This window comes from Coturnix japonica, chromosome 28 (assembly GCF_054131305.1).
Source record: "Coturnix japonica strain WE chromosome 28, WE-NBRP24, whole genome shotgun sequence".
Lineage (NCBI taxonomy): Eukaryota > Metazoa > Chordata > Aves > Galliformes > Phasianidae > Coturnix > Coturnix japonica.
The window spans coordinates 5,651,806-5,669,150 of record NC_140690.1 but is presented as its reverse complement, the minus strand read 5'-3'; the positions used below and the strand labels follow the sequence as shown (position 1 = coordinate 5,669,150).

The 17,345-nt window shown below is 45.7% G+C and overlaps 1 long non-coding RNA gene and 1 pseudogene across 2 annotated transcripts; one reads left to right on the top strand and one right to left on the bottom strand.

Moving 5' to 3' along the window:
• LOC146756166 (obscurin-like) overlaps positions 1-17,345 on the bottom strand; it is a 265,736-nt pseudogene that overhangs the window by 50,844 nt on the left and 197,547 nt on the right.
• Positions 14,101-16,837, top strand: LOC146756179 (uncharacterized). Of its 2 annotated transcripts, none has more exons than XR_014937612.1 (3): positions 14,101-14,497; positions 15,565-15,636; positions 16,737-16,837. It is a non-coding gene; the product is annotated as an uncharacterized LOC146756179 (long non-coding RNA). The 2 variants fall into 2 exon arrangements; XR_014937613.1 differs by lacking the exon at positions 16,737-16,837 and adding an exon at positions 16,478-16,563.

Genomic DNA, 17,345 nt, shown 5'->3' with positions numbered 1-17,345 from the left:
TGCAAATGGCTGCAGTCACCAAAGCTCAGCCCACTATCCAGGTATCAGCCTTCTCCCTTCTGTTTTCCATCTTAGCCCATAGTTTTGCTTCCAGAAATGGAACTCCTCTTTAACAGCCAAAACACAAACTAATACATCACTTTCACTGCTCCTTCCCGCACCCCCATAGGAATGGTTACCTGACATCCCCTACAGCACAGCACCTGCTCACAAGTATCATTCAAACTCTATTCTTTCATACTTCATACCGTCAAGGAGAGGAGAGGACGGTAAAAACTCACTTATGCATGGCGGTAAGGACAGTCTGTCCCCATCACATCCCTCTGTGTGCTGAAAGCTGCCATTGGATCTCTTGCAGCCTGCTGGCTGCTGCTCACAAACACAGGGAAATGCACCACACTGATTCTAAAGAGAGAAAGGAAGAAACTCTGGTGGGAATGAGCACCCAAGGTTTGCAGAGATGCTCCAGATTGTGACAGAGATGGAATATCAGAGTGCTGGGACATGATTGATCACTAAGGAAAACACTTGGAAGCACATTCAATCTGCAGAAGCTGTAATTACTGGGCACAGTCAGCTTTCCTATGGCTCATTTGGAGGAGGCGGGTGGTCTCACACATCTGCTCAGGGGCTTCAGCTGAGACACTTGCACAATGCTGGGATCATTCTGATGGAAACTATGTCTTCAGATACCATGGTTAAATCCATCCAAAATGATCAAGCGGAGCCTTAGCTCTTGAGCAGCACTTCTTCCCCACCCTTCACTACTCCAAGCAGCTCCAACAAACTTCTCAGAAGAAATCCAGGCCAGCACAGACCTGGAAGACCAGAACCAAGTGCCGCTTGTGGGACGGCAGTGCCCACTCCTTGCTTCCACCCTGCTCCAGCAGGTTAAGGAGTCTGAGCCTCACTGGCCTTTGACAGCTCAAGACTTTCAGCACCTCATGCCAACATTTCTCAGTAAGATACACCTCAGGCATTGAATTCTCTTCTCACTACCTCCTCCCAGTCCTCTCCTAGGAACAGAAACCATTCAGATTCTACAGCAAACTACAGCATCTGCACTGCAAGAGCACACTGAACCACCTGCAACAATGAAACATGGTTTTGGAGAGTGGGTTTGAAAACACACCTTTAGACAGCTGTCTCCCTGTAGCCAAAAGGAAACCAAGCAGCAAAAGAAGAGTCCAGCCTGAAACATGCCCATGCTACTAGCCCAGGTTTTTCACAATGAATGTAAAATCCATCCTGTTCTTGAGGTAACAAATGACCAGTGAGTCTCCCCTTGCTCCACCCCTTCTCCTTCAAAGCCAGAAAAAGAAAGAAAAAACAAGCAGAAGAAACCCAGACGTACCTTTCCACACACAGAGCAGAAAGTGGAACAGCAGTTGGTCTCCTTCCTGAGACATGGTGGGGAGCATCCCAGAGGAAGCCCAAGTTCTTTGCTTCTCTCCACAGGGACTTCAAGCACTCTTGGCAAGAGCTGCTTTGGTTCTTTCTTCAACTGCTTCCATCACCAGAATCTCCTTTGGAAAAGGAACACTAAAGAAAGAATCAGCAAATGAGAAAGAATGAGCAATAACCACTTTCCCAGCTTTCTTCTGACATGCAATTAAGACTCACGACTTGGGCAAGGTCTTAAAATCAGCTGGTTACAAGAACTGTCCCAAAATATATCCAGCTTCTGTACAGCTGCCGTTATTTCTGTCAGTGAGTGTAATCACAGAATCATAGAATGGCCCGGGTTGGAAGGGACCTCAAGGATAATGAAGATCAATCGCCTCCCTGTCCCTGCTGGCCATCCCCTCTTCTGATGGAGCCCAGGGGACCATTTGCTCTCTGAGCTGCAAGAGCACGCTGATGGCTCACGTTCTGTTTTTCATCCACCAGGACCCCCAGGTCCTTCTCTGCGGGGCTTCTCTTAAGGACTGCTCCTCCCAGGCTGTAGAAATGCCTGGGATTCCTCCAGCCCAAGTGCAAAACCTTGCACTTTGCTGTGTTCAACCTCATTAGATTCACCTAGGCCAACCTCTCGGTTGAGCTCCCTCTGAATGGCATCCCTTCCTTCCACTGCATCAGCCCCACCACTCAGCAAACAGCAGAGGGTGCACTCCATTGCATCATTGGTGTCACTGATAACCATGTTAAAAAGCACTGGTCCCAAGACAGACTCCTGGATGACACCACTTGTTATCAGCCTTCACCTGGACATCGAACCATGAATCACCACCCTCTGTCTGTGGCCTTTCAACCAGTCCCTTATCCACCAGGTGGTCCACCTGTCAAATCCACATCCCTCCAGTTTAGAGATAAGGATGTGGTGGAGGGCCATGTCAAAGATCTCGCTCAAGTTCAGGTCAATGAAATCTGTTACCTTCCTTTTGTCCACTGTCACGGGTTACTTAGATTTACCTATGCCCGTGACAGGGGAAGCCACCCCACGCCCCCCCCCCAGGGCCCGGAAAGGAGGGGGAAAAGGGGAGTGGGATAAAACAGCGACAATCTAAGGAGGAAAAACTTATTTTACTAAATATGATATCGAAATACAAGATAACACAATATAATATAATTAAGGCTAACAAAATCGAACGAAACAGAGAGAGAGAGAGAGTCTCCGAAAACCGAGAGGCCTACTGTGAACTCTAGGCGACACGGCTGGAACGCTTCCCACTCTCCGAGAAGTTCGAGAGAAGAAGGAGGGCACTCCAGCCTGGGAACGAGATTATATAGAGTCCTGGTCCCGTGACTTATCGTTACTCCTGTTGTTCTCTGGGATATGTAGTCTTCTTCTGTGGACTGCACATTCAACAGAAGTATCCATACTTGACATGATGTTATGATGTGGAATACTGATAGCAAAATTACAAAATTACAAAACCATGACATCCACAAATGCCGTCACTCCATCATAGAAGAGCACCAGATTGGTTAGGCATGGCCTTCCCCTGCTAAAGCCACGCTGGCTGTCTTGGATCACATGCTCATTCCTTATATGATCAAGCATGTCTTTGAGGCAGATCTGTTCTTCAGCATTTTCATCACAGTTCTACATTTGAATCAAATAATTGGTGTTGCTGCCACCAAGAAAACCTCTTTGTCTTCTACTCCTGCTGCAGCTTTCACCAGAAGCAAAGGGAGAGGCCACCTCCTAGATCCAAATTTTAAGAAACCAACACCCAATAGGTGTCATCTGAAGTAAAATAGGAGAGAAATTAAGATGACTCTTTTGCATCCAGCTTGGATCACTCCCTCACTCAGGCACACCACCATCAGATCAAGGAGATGCTGCCTTCAGCTTAGAGACTGTATGGGAAATCACAGTTTGAACCTCTGATTAATCAGCTGAGGCAAGTGTTGGGTCAGCTGCGGGAGCACAGGTGAGAGTAATGGAGCTGTGCTCACAGAAGGGGTGGACCTCGACTCCACCTCCTCTGAGACCTCATTTAAAGGCTGACCACCACTGAGGCAGCATCTCTTGGAGATTGCTCCCCAGTTGAGACTGCCTCAGCTTTCTGGTCAAAACATTGACATTGGTGAGTTTTCCTTTGCTAACAACCTTTGACTATTTACCACCATCTTGGTTAACATCTTTTTATTAGCCACCCTTACAGAGACCATAAGGGTTTGGGCTTCCAAACTCTCAGCAAGCATTTGGATCAGCCAGCTTCCTGCTGGGGAGCCCCCTGCATCACTGCTGCCTCCTTTGGTACCGTACCTGCAGATGCTTCAGAGCTCATTAGCATGGACTTCCTTCCTCCCCTCAGCAGCTGCTCCTGCACTCACCTTCATTCCTGCTCAGATACCGGCCGCTTCCAGCACCAGCTGACCTGCAAGACACAGAAAGGAAAGGTGGGAGTCATGCAAATCCCCAAGAAGCCCAAGGCTGCATCACCACCACGTATGGCAGCCTCAGGAAGTCAGCTGCAACTACAGCCTTTGTCAGAATGGAAACAGGAATCGTCAATTAAGTATGACCTCTGAACTCATTGCCACCATCAGAAACAGGCACTGAAATTGCTCACTTCACTGCAGCTGGTTACCTCCAAATTCTTTTACTTTTAGGAAAATGCGGACACGGAATTGAAGGACACTAGAAAAGTGACATCTACTTCCCCATAGGTGGTTAAACTTGGAAGCAGGACTTGAGCAAGAAAAGCTTCTCAGCTCAGAATCACAGAATTATCAAGGTTGGAAAAGACCTAGAAGATCATCTGGTCCAACCATTGCCAATACTTCCCGGATAAATCATATTCCATACATCACATCCAAACGTTTCTTGAACACTCCCATGGTCGGTGACTCCACCACCTCTCTGGGCAGTTCATTCCAGTGCCTGACTACCCTTTCTGAGAAGTAATATTTCCTAATGTCCAGCCTGAATCTTCCCTGGCGCAGCTTAAAACCATTCCCTCTAGTTCTATCACTGATTACTCGAGAGAAGAGGCCAACCCCCAGCTCACTACAACCTACCTTCAGGAAGTTATAGAGAGTTATAAGGTCTCCCCTGAGCCTCCTCTTCTACAGGCTGAACAATCCCAACACCGTCAGCTGCTCCTTGTAAGGCCTGTGCTCCAAATCCCTCACTACCTTCGTAGGTGAAGACATTCCAGAACCGCAAGGTTTTCCTGCATGGAGAGCCTCAAAACTGAATAGGTCAGACCTCCTCCTCTCCATCATTGCTGTCACGTGAAAGGCTGTCCTTGGAACTGCAGTGACTCATGCATCCTAACTGCACTCCATTGATGGAAGCACACCGTGCATCATCGCTACTTGCCGGGGTGTTCCTGCACTGGCAAGGGATGGATTCACCTGGAAAGAGTAGATACACAGCAGTTAGTGTAAACTTTCAGTATCCAAGGAGGCAAAGGCTTGGTGCTGCCTGTCAAGCAGGTTTCAAGCAGCTTGCGAGACTCATTTGGGAAAGACAAGTGTCAACCAAAGATGTCAGGCACGGCTCGAACGCAGGAATACAGAAAGAGGTACAAGCCCACTGAAAGCATGAATTCTACCTGTGTTGCTGACAAGCAGTGTTTTGAAAGCTGGATTTGCACCCTTACCTGCCAGGACCAAGACTTCAGCTTCAGAGGGCTCCCTGGCACTGCTCTGCAGTTGGTTCTCGGCCACAGGGGATGGTTTGCCCAGGCAGAAGCAGGAACGCCAACTGCCAGCTGCTGACTCTGCCCTCTTACTGGGAGAACTTGGTCTGGAGAGAGAAAACAGAGCATGCTGTCAGTCGTGGTGCAGGGTGAGGGAAGAGCTGCACTGAGCCCTTGCCAATAGTTGCCTGTTCCCAGCACTACCTGGTTTCTGCTGAAACACAGCTTAGAAAAGCCCTCTGTTTCAAACAGCAGAGGACGCTTCCATTCCTACAGCTCAGCCCTCAAGTCCTGCTGGCTACATTTGCTTTTCTCTGGGGCTGGATTCTATATGAATTTGGTCTTGTCCCACATAACACAGCCAAACAACTTCTCAGCCTGACATTTTATTGAGTCTGGCCCTCCAGAATAATTGGTGCACTAACAAGCTCACAACATGCTTGATTAAAGCACGGAATTAAAAAGAAAGTCAGCCAAACAGAGGGTCACATAGAACAAGAAATGACAAATAAACACTCCTGAAAGGCTACGTACTGCAAACAGAGGGAACGGTGCGGAACAGGCTGGGTAGGGTTTATTCCACATCGAGCACAACAAAATCTGCACTAAAATGGGATGGGGGAATTCCATTCCACCACCAAATACAGGTGTCTCCAAGAGGCAAAAAAAAAAAAAAAGAAAAAGAAAAAAAACAACCCAGAAGTTTGAACTTCAGAAGTTCAGTTCCTTTTCCCATTTCTGTTACTGTGAAGAAAATAATGCCATTTGTGTCCAAACTAAGGGCAAAAGAAATAAGTAACTCACATGACAAATGCACAGGTGTTGAATCTTCAGCATCCATTAAATCCAAGTTCCTTGTTTTTGTGGGTTTTTGTGTGTGTGTTCTGCTTTGTGTTGTGGCATTTATTTATTTATTTTTTTTGTTATTTTTTAGTCAAAAGTTATTAGCAAAGGAAAACTCACCAATGTCGATGCCTTGACCAGAAAGCTGAGGTAGTCTCAACTGGGAAGCAGTCCCCACATCCCCCTCTGCCCCCCCCCCCACAATGGCCACTCCCGCGCACTGCAGCTCAGCCAATCGGAGCCGGCGGAGCTGCCGCTGCCCAATGGGAGGCCGGGGGAGGCCGGCGCTGGGACGGGGAGAGGAGAGAAGAGACAGAGGCAGCACTGAGGTGGGATGGGCTGATGGGGAGTGCGGGGAGGACAGGGGGGTGTGGGGCTGTGGGGGGGCAGAGGGGGATGTGGGGCTGCAATGTGTCAGCGTCAGGAGCACAGGTGAAGGCAGCTGAGCTGTGTGAGCAGTTGTGTTTGAGTCTGGCTGCAGCTCTCTTAGACCCCACTGAAGGGCTGAGTGCCACTGGGAAAGGATCTCTGTGTGGAGATTGCTTCTACTAGAGGTAGTTCTATCTGACTGTTCTATAGAGCTGTGCAGGGCCTGTAAGGGGAACTGAGGGGGACTGTAGGGGGGATATGGGGCTGTGGTGGGCCATAGGAGGACTAGGGGCTCTAGGGGGCTGTGAGGGTGTGTAGGGGTTGTGGGGAGCTATTGGAGGATATGGGCAGGTATGGGGCTTTAAAGGGTGGTGTATGGAGAGATAGAGGGTTGTGGGGGCCTTAGGGTGATATGGGGCTACTGGGGGCTGTCGGGGGCAAATATGGGGAGGAATATGGAGTTGTAACAGATTGTGGGGGTGTAGGTGCGGTATATATATATCTATATATATAGATCTGTCATTGTCTTCATTCGAAGAAATCTGAAAATAAAGAGTCCCAGCTGATAGTAAAGACTACCCAGAGGGATGGGATGACCATATGGACTGTGCTGAGGATGCTTTATAATGTGTGATAAACACTGTGAAGCAGTGTTGCTCCAGGAAATGGCCCAATACGACACAGAAGCAACTTCAAATATCTTCCAGTCACAAGCTGTTCATATCCAATATCTATTTTACCCAATGTTTTCCAGTTCCAGAAACAGAGGATGCCTTTATCAACAAGCAGAAGGTGCAGAAGGAGGTGAAGGCTGCACCAACAGAAAATGCCACGCTGAGCTGTGAGGTGGCCCAGGAGAAGACGGAGGTGAAGTGGTACAAGGAGGGGAAACTGATCACCTCGAGCAAGAAGTTCAGGGTGGAGTCAGAGGGCAAACAGCGTCGGCTGGTGCTGAGCCAGGTGGAGAAGAAAGATGCAGGGGAGTACAGCTGCGAGGCTGCTGGCCAGAAACTCACCTTCAAGATTCATGTCACAGGTAAGACAGGTGTTGTATGAAATACAGCAGAGAACAGTAAAGTAAAATCTAGTTTCTATTATACAGTGATCCAGTTGCAGTAGTCTGTGCTGAGGTTTTTTCCCTAGATTGATTGCCTGGGTTTGTAGAAAGTATTTGGTTTTAGTATGGCACAAAGACCTGTTTCAGTCTGTCTGTAGAATAATAATTACTGATATATGTACAGTGGAAGCAATATTCAAGATATTATTCAAATCTCTCCTGTGCCTGAGATCCCAAACTGTAATTCCTGTTCACAGAAACATTTGACTAAGATAAGTATGTGCAGTGAGGCTGGAGTGCATGTTCTACGTGCAGCCTTTCATGGCAGGAGAAGCAGGAACTTCTCCTAGTAGTACACTGACTTTTTACTATGCCTTTATGTTGGAGGCTGCATCTGGATAGGTGAGTCTGCTACTCACAGTAAGAGACCTGGTAGAGCTGACTATTCCCAGAGCTCAAAGCAAAATAGATAGCTGGAAATCACACACAAAGAACAAAGGACTGCGTTGGTGAGCATATTTCCTTTGTGCCTTTGACAGTCACAGTTGTGGCAATGGTAGAGGCCATGAGGAGTCTGTTCAGGAAGCCAGGAGTACTGTTCTGGGTCATGAAAAGGCAGCCAGTGGTTTGACTATCACATGTTTATATGTTTTGATGTTTCACAGTGGGTCTTAAGTAAAAGGAACTCAGGTTTTGGTTGCCTGCAGGACAGATGTTCTTTTGGGTTCAATATGTTTGCATAGTGACTTGCAACCATGGGACTGGTGTTCAAGGACCCTCTTGGTTCCTTCAGTTCCTCGGTTCTTTCTTCCTAGATTTGACACTTTGTTTCAACAGAAGAGCTGATATTCTCTAGTGAAGGCTATTAGTTTGGGCACAAGTGGTAACCTAAACCTGTTCCAACCTGTACATACAAACCTGCAAGATGGTCTCATTTCAGTCCCTCAGTCAATACTTTTTCTTTTCTTCCCTCAGAGCCAAAACCTGTGTTTATAAACCAGGAGCAGGTGCAGAAAGAGGTGAGTGCTGCCCTGGCAGCAAGTGCCTCCCTGAGCTGTGAAGTAGCACAGGATCCAACCGAAGTAAAATGGTACAAGGATGGAAGACTGCTTGCCTCCTCCAGAAAGTTCAGAATGGAATCTGTGGGCAAAACACGGCGTCTGGTTGTGGAGCAGCTGGAGAAGAAAGATGCTGGAGAATACATCTGCGAGGCTGCTGGCCAGAAGATGACCTTCAAGTTGGAAACAACTGGTGAGCATTTGCTTTGGGAACACTAAGCAGCTTTGGTGGGATGTGGATGTGGGGGAATGGGTGGTTTCATTGACATGAGAGAACAGGCAGTGATGCTGTGAAACCAGATGGATGATGCTCAGCCTGGCCATGTGCCTCAGAGCTCTTTGCTCAAGGAAGCCAAGTGTAGTTGTGGGTTTGCTCTCAAGAGCACAGTTTGGTAGGGATGAGTTGGCGGTTGGACTAGATGACCTTAGTGGTCTTTTCCAGCCTTAGTGACTCTGTGGTTCTCTGCTTCAGGAAAGACCTGCTCTCTGACTTACACATGTGTCCAAGTCAAGGATGCAGCAGAAATAAAATCTATAGCAGAAAAGGCAGAATCTCGTGCCCATCTTAAAGTTAAAGGTAATTATGCTTCTGATGATCATTTTGCTTAAATTATCTTATGTTATAAACCAGCTAACATCCTTTGCTTGAATGTCAAGGAAGTTAAACACCACCAGGACCTTTCACAGAAATAAATACTCCTACCTACCTACCTTTCTGCCCTCAAAATATCCAGCTTGTCTTTTGGGATTTACTTTTGCTAAGTAAAACAGATTATTTTCTTAGGAGGTTGATTTTCTACCGCTAGACTTCAGATTTGTGTCTGAATGTTGAGGGATAAAAAACATAGCTTGTCTTTTTCTTCACTTTCTCTTGCTGTTTGAAAAGAGCACAGAGTTTGTTTGTTTTTTTTACTATATACAATGTTAGGGTATATATATGATGTTAAGTGTGATAAAGAAAAGGGAGACATTTGAGTTAGCACACTACTCAAGAGTTCAGTCCCCAGCTTCGTAATGCGAGGAGTTTGATATCGGGGTGGGAAGGTCATGTTTTGATTTGGATGTTGGACTGGGAAACAGAAGATCTGGGCTCTCTTCAGGTTGTCAGTCATATTGTCTGACTTCTTAACAACATTCCTTTCTTTCTAGTATTTTTTAATGATGTTTTAAGGCATTTTGAGCTGATAGGTGTAGTGTTCATGTGCAGTAATGCTGACGTGAGTAAGTAGGGTGATAATGTAAGGGTTTTTTACATTCCTTCTAAATCTCTGCTTTCTCTTGTTCCATCCTTCTTAAAGAGCAATCCATTAATCTAGTAAAGGAGCTGTGTGATGAGGATGTGACTGAGCCTGAAGAAGCCAAATTTGAATGCGAGATATCCATTCCTTCTGTGAAACCTCCCAAGTAGTATCTACGTGGGGAAGTCTTACAGGCTGGCAGAAACTTGATTATGCAGCAAGAAGGCACCATCCACCGGCTGACCATACTGAAAACCACCACTGATATGACAGGCACCATTCAGTTCTCAATTGGCAAATCCAAATCCACAGCCAATCTGCTCGTCAGAGGTAACATAACCTGGCTTGGTTTACATCATGAAGATGGATAATTAATTAATGTACAGTCTTCCTTCACTGGGGTCTTTGAAATATTGTGTGTGTGTCTGGAGGTTCTGCTCCATTTCCAGTTCAAAGTCATTGGACACTAAATGAGACAGCTGCGTCTCAGTAAAAGATCTGTATGAATAGTTGTGATGTGCTTACTATTCAGATCTACAGAGCTGAGGTTTTGTCCTTGGCTATACCAAAGAAGTTAAATCAGGTGAAATTAATTGTATTTCTGAAGTAGACAAGTTTAAGTTTGGTAGCACCTAAATTTGATGCAGTTTGTCATTGATTTTATCTGAAAGAAATTTGCAGGCTTTTTATCTCCTGTTGTCCCCAGTGTAAGAGTCTCCATTCACATCCTAAAGTACTTATTATATTTTCAAGTCACTCTTATTTGAATAAAAGCCTCAACTGGGAGCAATTTAATAAGCACAGAGCAAGAGCTGGAGCTTGCATTTGGTAGATACTATACAGTATTACTTTATAGAAATGTAATCAATGGCCTTCCCTATAGACAATCATTTGTTTTATCTTTAGAGTTGTTCAAAGAACCATTGTGAACATGAAATTAATTGGAATGGAATAGACGCAAGAGACTTTCCTCTTCTTCCAATTGTCCTCATCCTTTCTTCTCTTCCACCCCTGCTTTTCAGATTACCATATACAAATCACCAGGAAGTTGGAGGACAAGACAGATTTGGAATGTCATTCTGTCATCCTGTCCTGTGACTTCAGGCCTTCTCCAAAGGTTGTGAAATGGTTCAAGGGCCACACACCCATCGAGCCCTCTGAGAAGTACAAGATCAAGAGGGATAAGCATTCAGCAGAGCTCCAGATTCTGAAGCTGAAGCCCGATGATGCTGGTGTGTACAAGTGCAAGGCAGGAATTGCAGAGACTGAGGCCACGCTGACAGCTGAAGGTATGAGCAGGGAGGGTGGCCTCTTCCATGTCCTATTTCACTTCAGATTTCTCTTCTTGAGGTTGATTTCTGCCGTTCTCTCCTGCTAACTTTGCAAATGTATAAACTTCACTGAGAAGATTACACAAAGATTATCTAGTCCAGGCATTCTACCACATCCCAGTATGCTTTATAGTAACAGTGGTAACAGTTCACCTTGTTTCCCTACAGCCCACGATGTAGAAGTAAGGAAGCACCTGCAGGATGTGGAAATTGAAGAAGAGAGCTCTGCTGTCTTCTCCTGCGAGCTGTCACATGATGACGAGGATGTGGAATGGTTTCTGAATGGCAACCTCCTTTACACCAACAATTACAATGACATCAAGAACGTTGGCAACTGCTGCACACTGACAGTGAAGCAGGTTAAGCCTGAGGATGCTGGCCCAGTGACAGTGAAGTCAGACAAGGTGTCAAAAAGCGCGCGCCTGAAGGTGATAGGTGGGTCTGATCACAGCCCTCCTGGATGTAAGAGATGCTAAGGAGCTCCAGTTCATTCTATTGTGCAGCAGTCCTGCTTCTAAAGCTCACCTCTCTGGGGTGACAAGTCATCAGGGGCTTTCTTCCAGTGGAAGGTTCCATTGCAGCAGATATCAACGAAGGAGGATGGTTTTGGTGTCCTGCCAAAGCATTCAATTGCTTTTTATCATCATTTTACTTAACACAAGGAGAGTTACAGGAGCAAATTTTTTTACTGCTTCAGTGCCATGCAGTGTCAATGCTGTTGTCTCCAAAGATTTATGACTGCAGGGAGAGATCATTCAGTGTGTGTTTTGCCTCTGGAATGACTAATGACCAGGCTGTGAGCAACCCGATCTAGCTGTGAATGTCCCTGTTTATTGCAGGGGAGCTGGGCTAGATGGCCTTTAAGGGTCTCTTCCAATTCTAAGGATACTGTGATTCTAATCTGCTCTCCCCAGTAATTAAGCTCTTTTACTCTACGCGCTCAGAGTTTGAAGGATTTCCTCGTTCTCCTTTCTTTTGCATTTGGTGGATCTTTTTTCCCCAGTGTAAACCTCTGATGTGTGAAATAGAAGATAGATAAAAGGAGTCAATAAAGAGGAAAATCAAAAGTGTTCAGCAGCTTATCCTCTTAATACTGTGGCCTGCTGTATGAGCTCTGCTCCACGTGAGGGCAATGCCAGCTCTCCAGCTTTAGAAGAGCTACATCCCAATTTTTTCATATGATATCAGTCCCACCCACGGCAATGCAGGCTGTCCCTCCTGTTCCCTGTATTCTCCTACTGAATACTTGAGAATTCCATAAAGCGTATTCAGTCAACAGACATGAAACCACTTTAGGTTCTATATTGGTGTCGTCAGTAATGGTAAAGATTTATTGATACCTCTTTAAAAATCTGAACACAACTGGAAATGTCTCAACTTCTGTATCACGTTGTTCTGTTTTGCCTGTTTAATTGCAGAGAAGCCTGCTGTCTTCATGAAGTGTTTGAATGATGCTTTTGTTGAGAAGTGGGGTGTGATTAAATTGGAATGCGAAGTCTCTAAAGAGAAGGTCAAACCAGTGTGGAAAAAGGACGGTGTTGTGCTCACTTCTGGCAACAAGTTTGAGCTGCTACAGTCTGGGAAGACCCTATGTCTCCTTCTCCATGACCTCGAGAAGTCAGATGCAGGTTTATATACCTGTGATATTGGCACTGATGTTGCCAAGTCAAATGTCGGCGTTCAGGGTAAGTACTGTGGAAAGTGAAGGAGTGCTAAAAGCACATTCAGTGTGGTCACTATGTCTTACACCTATTCCCCCACGAGCCTTAATAGTTTCTACAATAGAACTGTATTTCTGCAATTTAGCGCAGTGATGTCTGGAAAATTCCCATTGCTTTTGAAGTAAATGTATCTCCTTTTGCCATGAAAATCACAAAACACATCAAGAATGTCCTGGAAATGTTTCCTTTCTAAACATCCCTAAAATGGAGAAATGGTTTGAACACCAGTAGGGGTAGGATGGTAACAAATTAGCTAATAGAAACATTTAATGTCTTGTCGTAGGCAAAACCCTTTTTCTCACGCAGCATCCTAGAGTTGTCCTCTCTGTTAGGTTTTTCCCTCTGTAGCTCATTGAATCTTCATTGTGCTCCATGGACTGAGCTGCTCTCCTTGTAGTTCTTCCAGAGCAGACAAGAGATTCACGTCTCTTTTTTTTTATAGCTTTCTGGTAATTCTGAGTGGAGAATGTCTTAGAGAATACGTCAGTGAGGAACGCAGCCATGATCTGCAAATCCTGAGTTCAAACACCAGTACTGCTACTCACATTGGTCACGAATGCCTTTTCTCCATCTAAACGTCATACTAACCTATCTCTTATCTTCCAGAGCTGAATATTGGCATTAGCAAACGGCTGAAAAACAATGAAATCCAGGAGGTAGAAGATGGCATTTTGAATTTTTTTTGAATTTTTGAATGCATTCTGTCCCATGAAAGCATTGATGAGTTCAAGTGGACACTGAATGGAAGCAGAGTGGAAAGTGGTGGGCGATTTAAAGCTTCTAACGTGGGTTGGTAAGAGACTCTCCTTATCAAAAGTGTGACTCCTACTGACTCTGGGGAAGTCGTTTTTATTGCCCGTGGTCTAACCTCCAAAGCCTCTCTGTCTGTGAAAGGTAATGAGATGGGAGAGATTCTGGGGTCTGATTCCTTCAACTGTCTTCTGATAAGATTGTCATGAGAGCTAACTCATAATATGGTTAAAGTGAATAGCAACCTTCTACTTGAACCTTGAAGCACTGAGAATTTCTCTTAAAAATAAGTAAAAGGAGGAACCATTTGACACAAATGTGAGAACTACCCAAAGCACTGGGGTAGTGTTGGAAATGGGCATCTCACTACAGCTTGTTCCATTAACAGTAAATCAGGAATGATCTGTTGAGGGAACTGTGGGAGCAATATCCTCTAAGTATAAGCTGAAGGGATGGCCTTCACATCATCTAGCTGTACAACAAATTCCTATCTAGAACATGTGCATCTGAGAGCATCATCTGAGGCTCCCAGTGTGATCAGTGGAGAGAAGGAAGAGGCAGTTTTCAGACATGGTTCATCATCCTCAATGGGGTAGATTTAAGTGAGCATTAATGGTGCCTGGAATTCTATTGTCTGTACTTTACAGATTACTGCTGGCTGTAGGATGGCGTCTGTTGCAAGTGCCTCTCTAACTTATCTCCAGCATGTAGATGCGTGTATTTTGAGAGAGGCATCCTACCCTAAGTGTATGTTACTCAAAAAGCATGTTTTCTTTCAGAAAAACCTACTGAGGTAACAAAACAGCTGGAGGATAAGACAGCAGCAGTAGGGCTGAGCTGTGAGCTGTCGAAACCTGATGTGAGCATCAGGTGGTACAAGTATGGCAAAGCAATCAGAAAAAGCCAGAAGTACGACTTGCAGCAGGAGGGAACTGGGGCCATTCTGATCATCCATGACTCTACTGCCAAGGACAGCGGGGAGTACACCTGTGAGACAGAGGACTCTGAAACAAAAGCCAGGGTCACTGTGCAAGGTGAGTTGAAAAGCACACTGGGGATGGCATGTAGAGAAGTCGAGGTAAATATCTGCAGCCTGTGGGTGATGTTTTTCTCTTCTGTTTCCTTGAGCGGGATCAATTCTTAGTTTTCAGAAAATATGGTGGATTAAAATATTTTAGTTAAAATAATATCTAAACTGAATGATAAATGGCATGAGAAAGCAAAGCTGAGAACTAAGCTCCAGAAGAGAAAACAAAGTCAAGTATGGCATATTTAGAGACAGGTGAAGAACCCTTGAGCGCGCTGAGGAGTACTAGCATACTCTGGAATGTCTCTTGGGCTCCCTACAGCACACATACTTGCTCTGGGGCATGTCTGGATGTCTGTAGAGCTAATTGCAGGGCCCTGAGAAACCTCTGGGGCACATTAGGGGGCACTGGTTTCCATGTGAGTGTTTCCAGGTTCCCAGAAGTCAACAGGGAAGCCTTTGGAGACCCCTTGGGAAGACTCAGTGGGGCCCTAGAGTGATGTAGCAGCTTGTGTTGGTTACATCTGCTTGGCAGGGAAGCGATTTCCCTGGTGGGAGCTGACTGACTGGGAGGTGATTCCCTTGGTTTAATTAATTTAATTACCTGGATTATAATTAAATAACACTGTTCAGCGTTCAATCAAGATTATATTTTTCCAAAGTACTGCAGTCGTGCATCTGTAGCAGCTTTCCTAAAATATATCGAGTTTATTCAAAATTCCAGTGATGCTCCTAAAGCACTTGAAGTGCATTTGAGGTGGCGAGTGACAAAACAGCTCTGAGAGAATCATCATCAAATCAGAACATTGGAACGGTAACTAATAGCAGAGATTCTGATATGAATATTTAAATTTTCAAATTACCTTTTTCTAAAGTTGTATTTCACCAAGTTTCATCAATATGCACACTGAAGAGCTGACTTGCTATGTTTCTTTTTATAAAAAATCATGTGTTACAATTGAGAAAAGAAGGTATAGCATGTAACATCCTCCAAGTAAAGTGCAAAAGACATTTCTTCATAGTTCCAATTAATGTCTTATGTTTTGTTCAGACTCACTAAATGATGTATTTCAGGGTACATCACATGGGAATATAAGAAGACTATTCAGAACAGGAGCTGCAGAGAAAGATGAACAGCAAGTGAAGGTAAGGCCGGGAACCAAGGACACAGCTTTTGTGTCACTCAGCCACCTGTGGCAGAGGTCAGGATTTCAGCAGGGATTTCTGCAGACGTTCCTTGAACACCCCCAGGGTGGGTGACTCCACCACCTCCCTGGGCAGTCCATTCCAGTGCCTGGCCACCCTTTCTGAGAAGTAATATTTCCTAATGTCCAGCCTGAACCTCTCCTGCCGCAGCTTGAAAACATTCCCTCTAGTTCTATCAGTAATGACACGAGAGAAGAGGCCGACCCCCAGCTCACTGCAACCTCCCTTCAGGAAGTTATAGAGAGCAATGAGGTCTCCCCTGAGCCACCTCTTCTCCAGGCTGGACATTCCCATCTCCTGCAGCCTCTCCTCATATGGTCCCATTGTGCTCCAGACCCCTCACCAGCTTTGTTGCCCTTCTTTGAACACGTTCCAATGCCTCAGTGTCTTTTTCTCAGTGAGGGGCAACAAACTGGACACAGAATTAGAGTTGTGGCCTCACCAGTGCTGAGTACAGGGGGACAGTCACCTCTCTGCTCCTGCTGGCGTCACTGTTTCTGATGCAAAAGGTATGTAAGTGTCACATGTGTGACATCCTTTTTGATGGAGTTCTGTGACTGGAGTTCAATGGATTTGAGAGCTGTCTTGAAGCCTGTGGGCATCACCCAGGAGTTGGGGTGAGAGGATGAGGCGTAGGAACAGGAACCTCTTTGGTCGTTATTAACTCCCAACTTTTTGGTCAGGAATCTCTGTGTGTTTCTTTATCATGTAAAGAACAGAGTCATTGTGCAGCTTGTGAATGAATTGATTCACGCCTGCTGATTGGTGCTGTTCTCTACAGGGAGCTGCAATGGAAATGGACACTTGTGGTCCACTGTCCAGCCCCCTCCCGTGTTGGATTTTCTGGGCTTTGAGACACGTCTTCCAGATGCACTTTGTGTTATTTCTGATGTGTTGACCTTTTTAGCTCCAGCCCCAAAGGAGGATTCAAGTACTACCATTGGGAATGTAGTATTTCTTGCTAAACAGAATTCGTGTGCACCCTTGTCTTTCGTCTGCACAAAGGATCTTGTAATCATCTCTGTCTGTGTTTCTTTTAGAGCCAGAGATGGAGCAGAGAGGAACACAGACTTGGGTGAATCTTCATTCAGGAGCAGGGACACGTCATGCTCATCTGAGGTGTCTGGCTGACAGCAAGAGCAGATAGGTAAGTTTCATAGGGTCGCGTGCCCATTTTATTTTATTTTTCATTCATGATGCATAGAGGCGTTCCCCAGACAAAGTGAGCATTTCTCAACTGGACTTTCTAGAAATGAGCTAGGCAGTGAAAATGGGTTTGAAGCATTCCTAAGAGCCCCGCAAGAGAATGCTGAGAGTTAATCTGGCACCCTCCTTTGGAAACGTCCGTTGTCTGTCAGCTCTTCATCTGTGCCCTAACACCTCCCATTGCGCTGCCACACCAGGATAGAATTCCAAGCCCACACTGAGTCCTGGAATGTTGTGGTGCCGTGTTGGAATCAGATGTGACCACGTGGTCTTGGCTCCCCGCCTTGTGGGGGGTCATGGTGGACCAGGCTGTTGGCCGTTGGTGATGTCATAAGCGGCTGGAATGAGGGGAGGAGCGGTGCGTTCTGTGTTCCTTTGTGGGTGAGCTAGTGGTCGGAGTGGTTGGTTGTCTTGTTGTTCTTGTGCCTTTTGTGCCGTTAGTT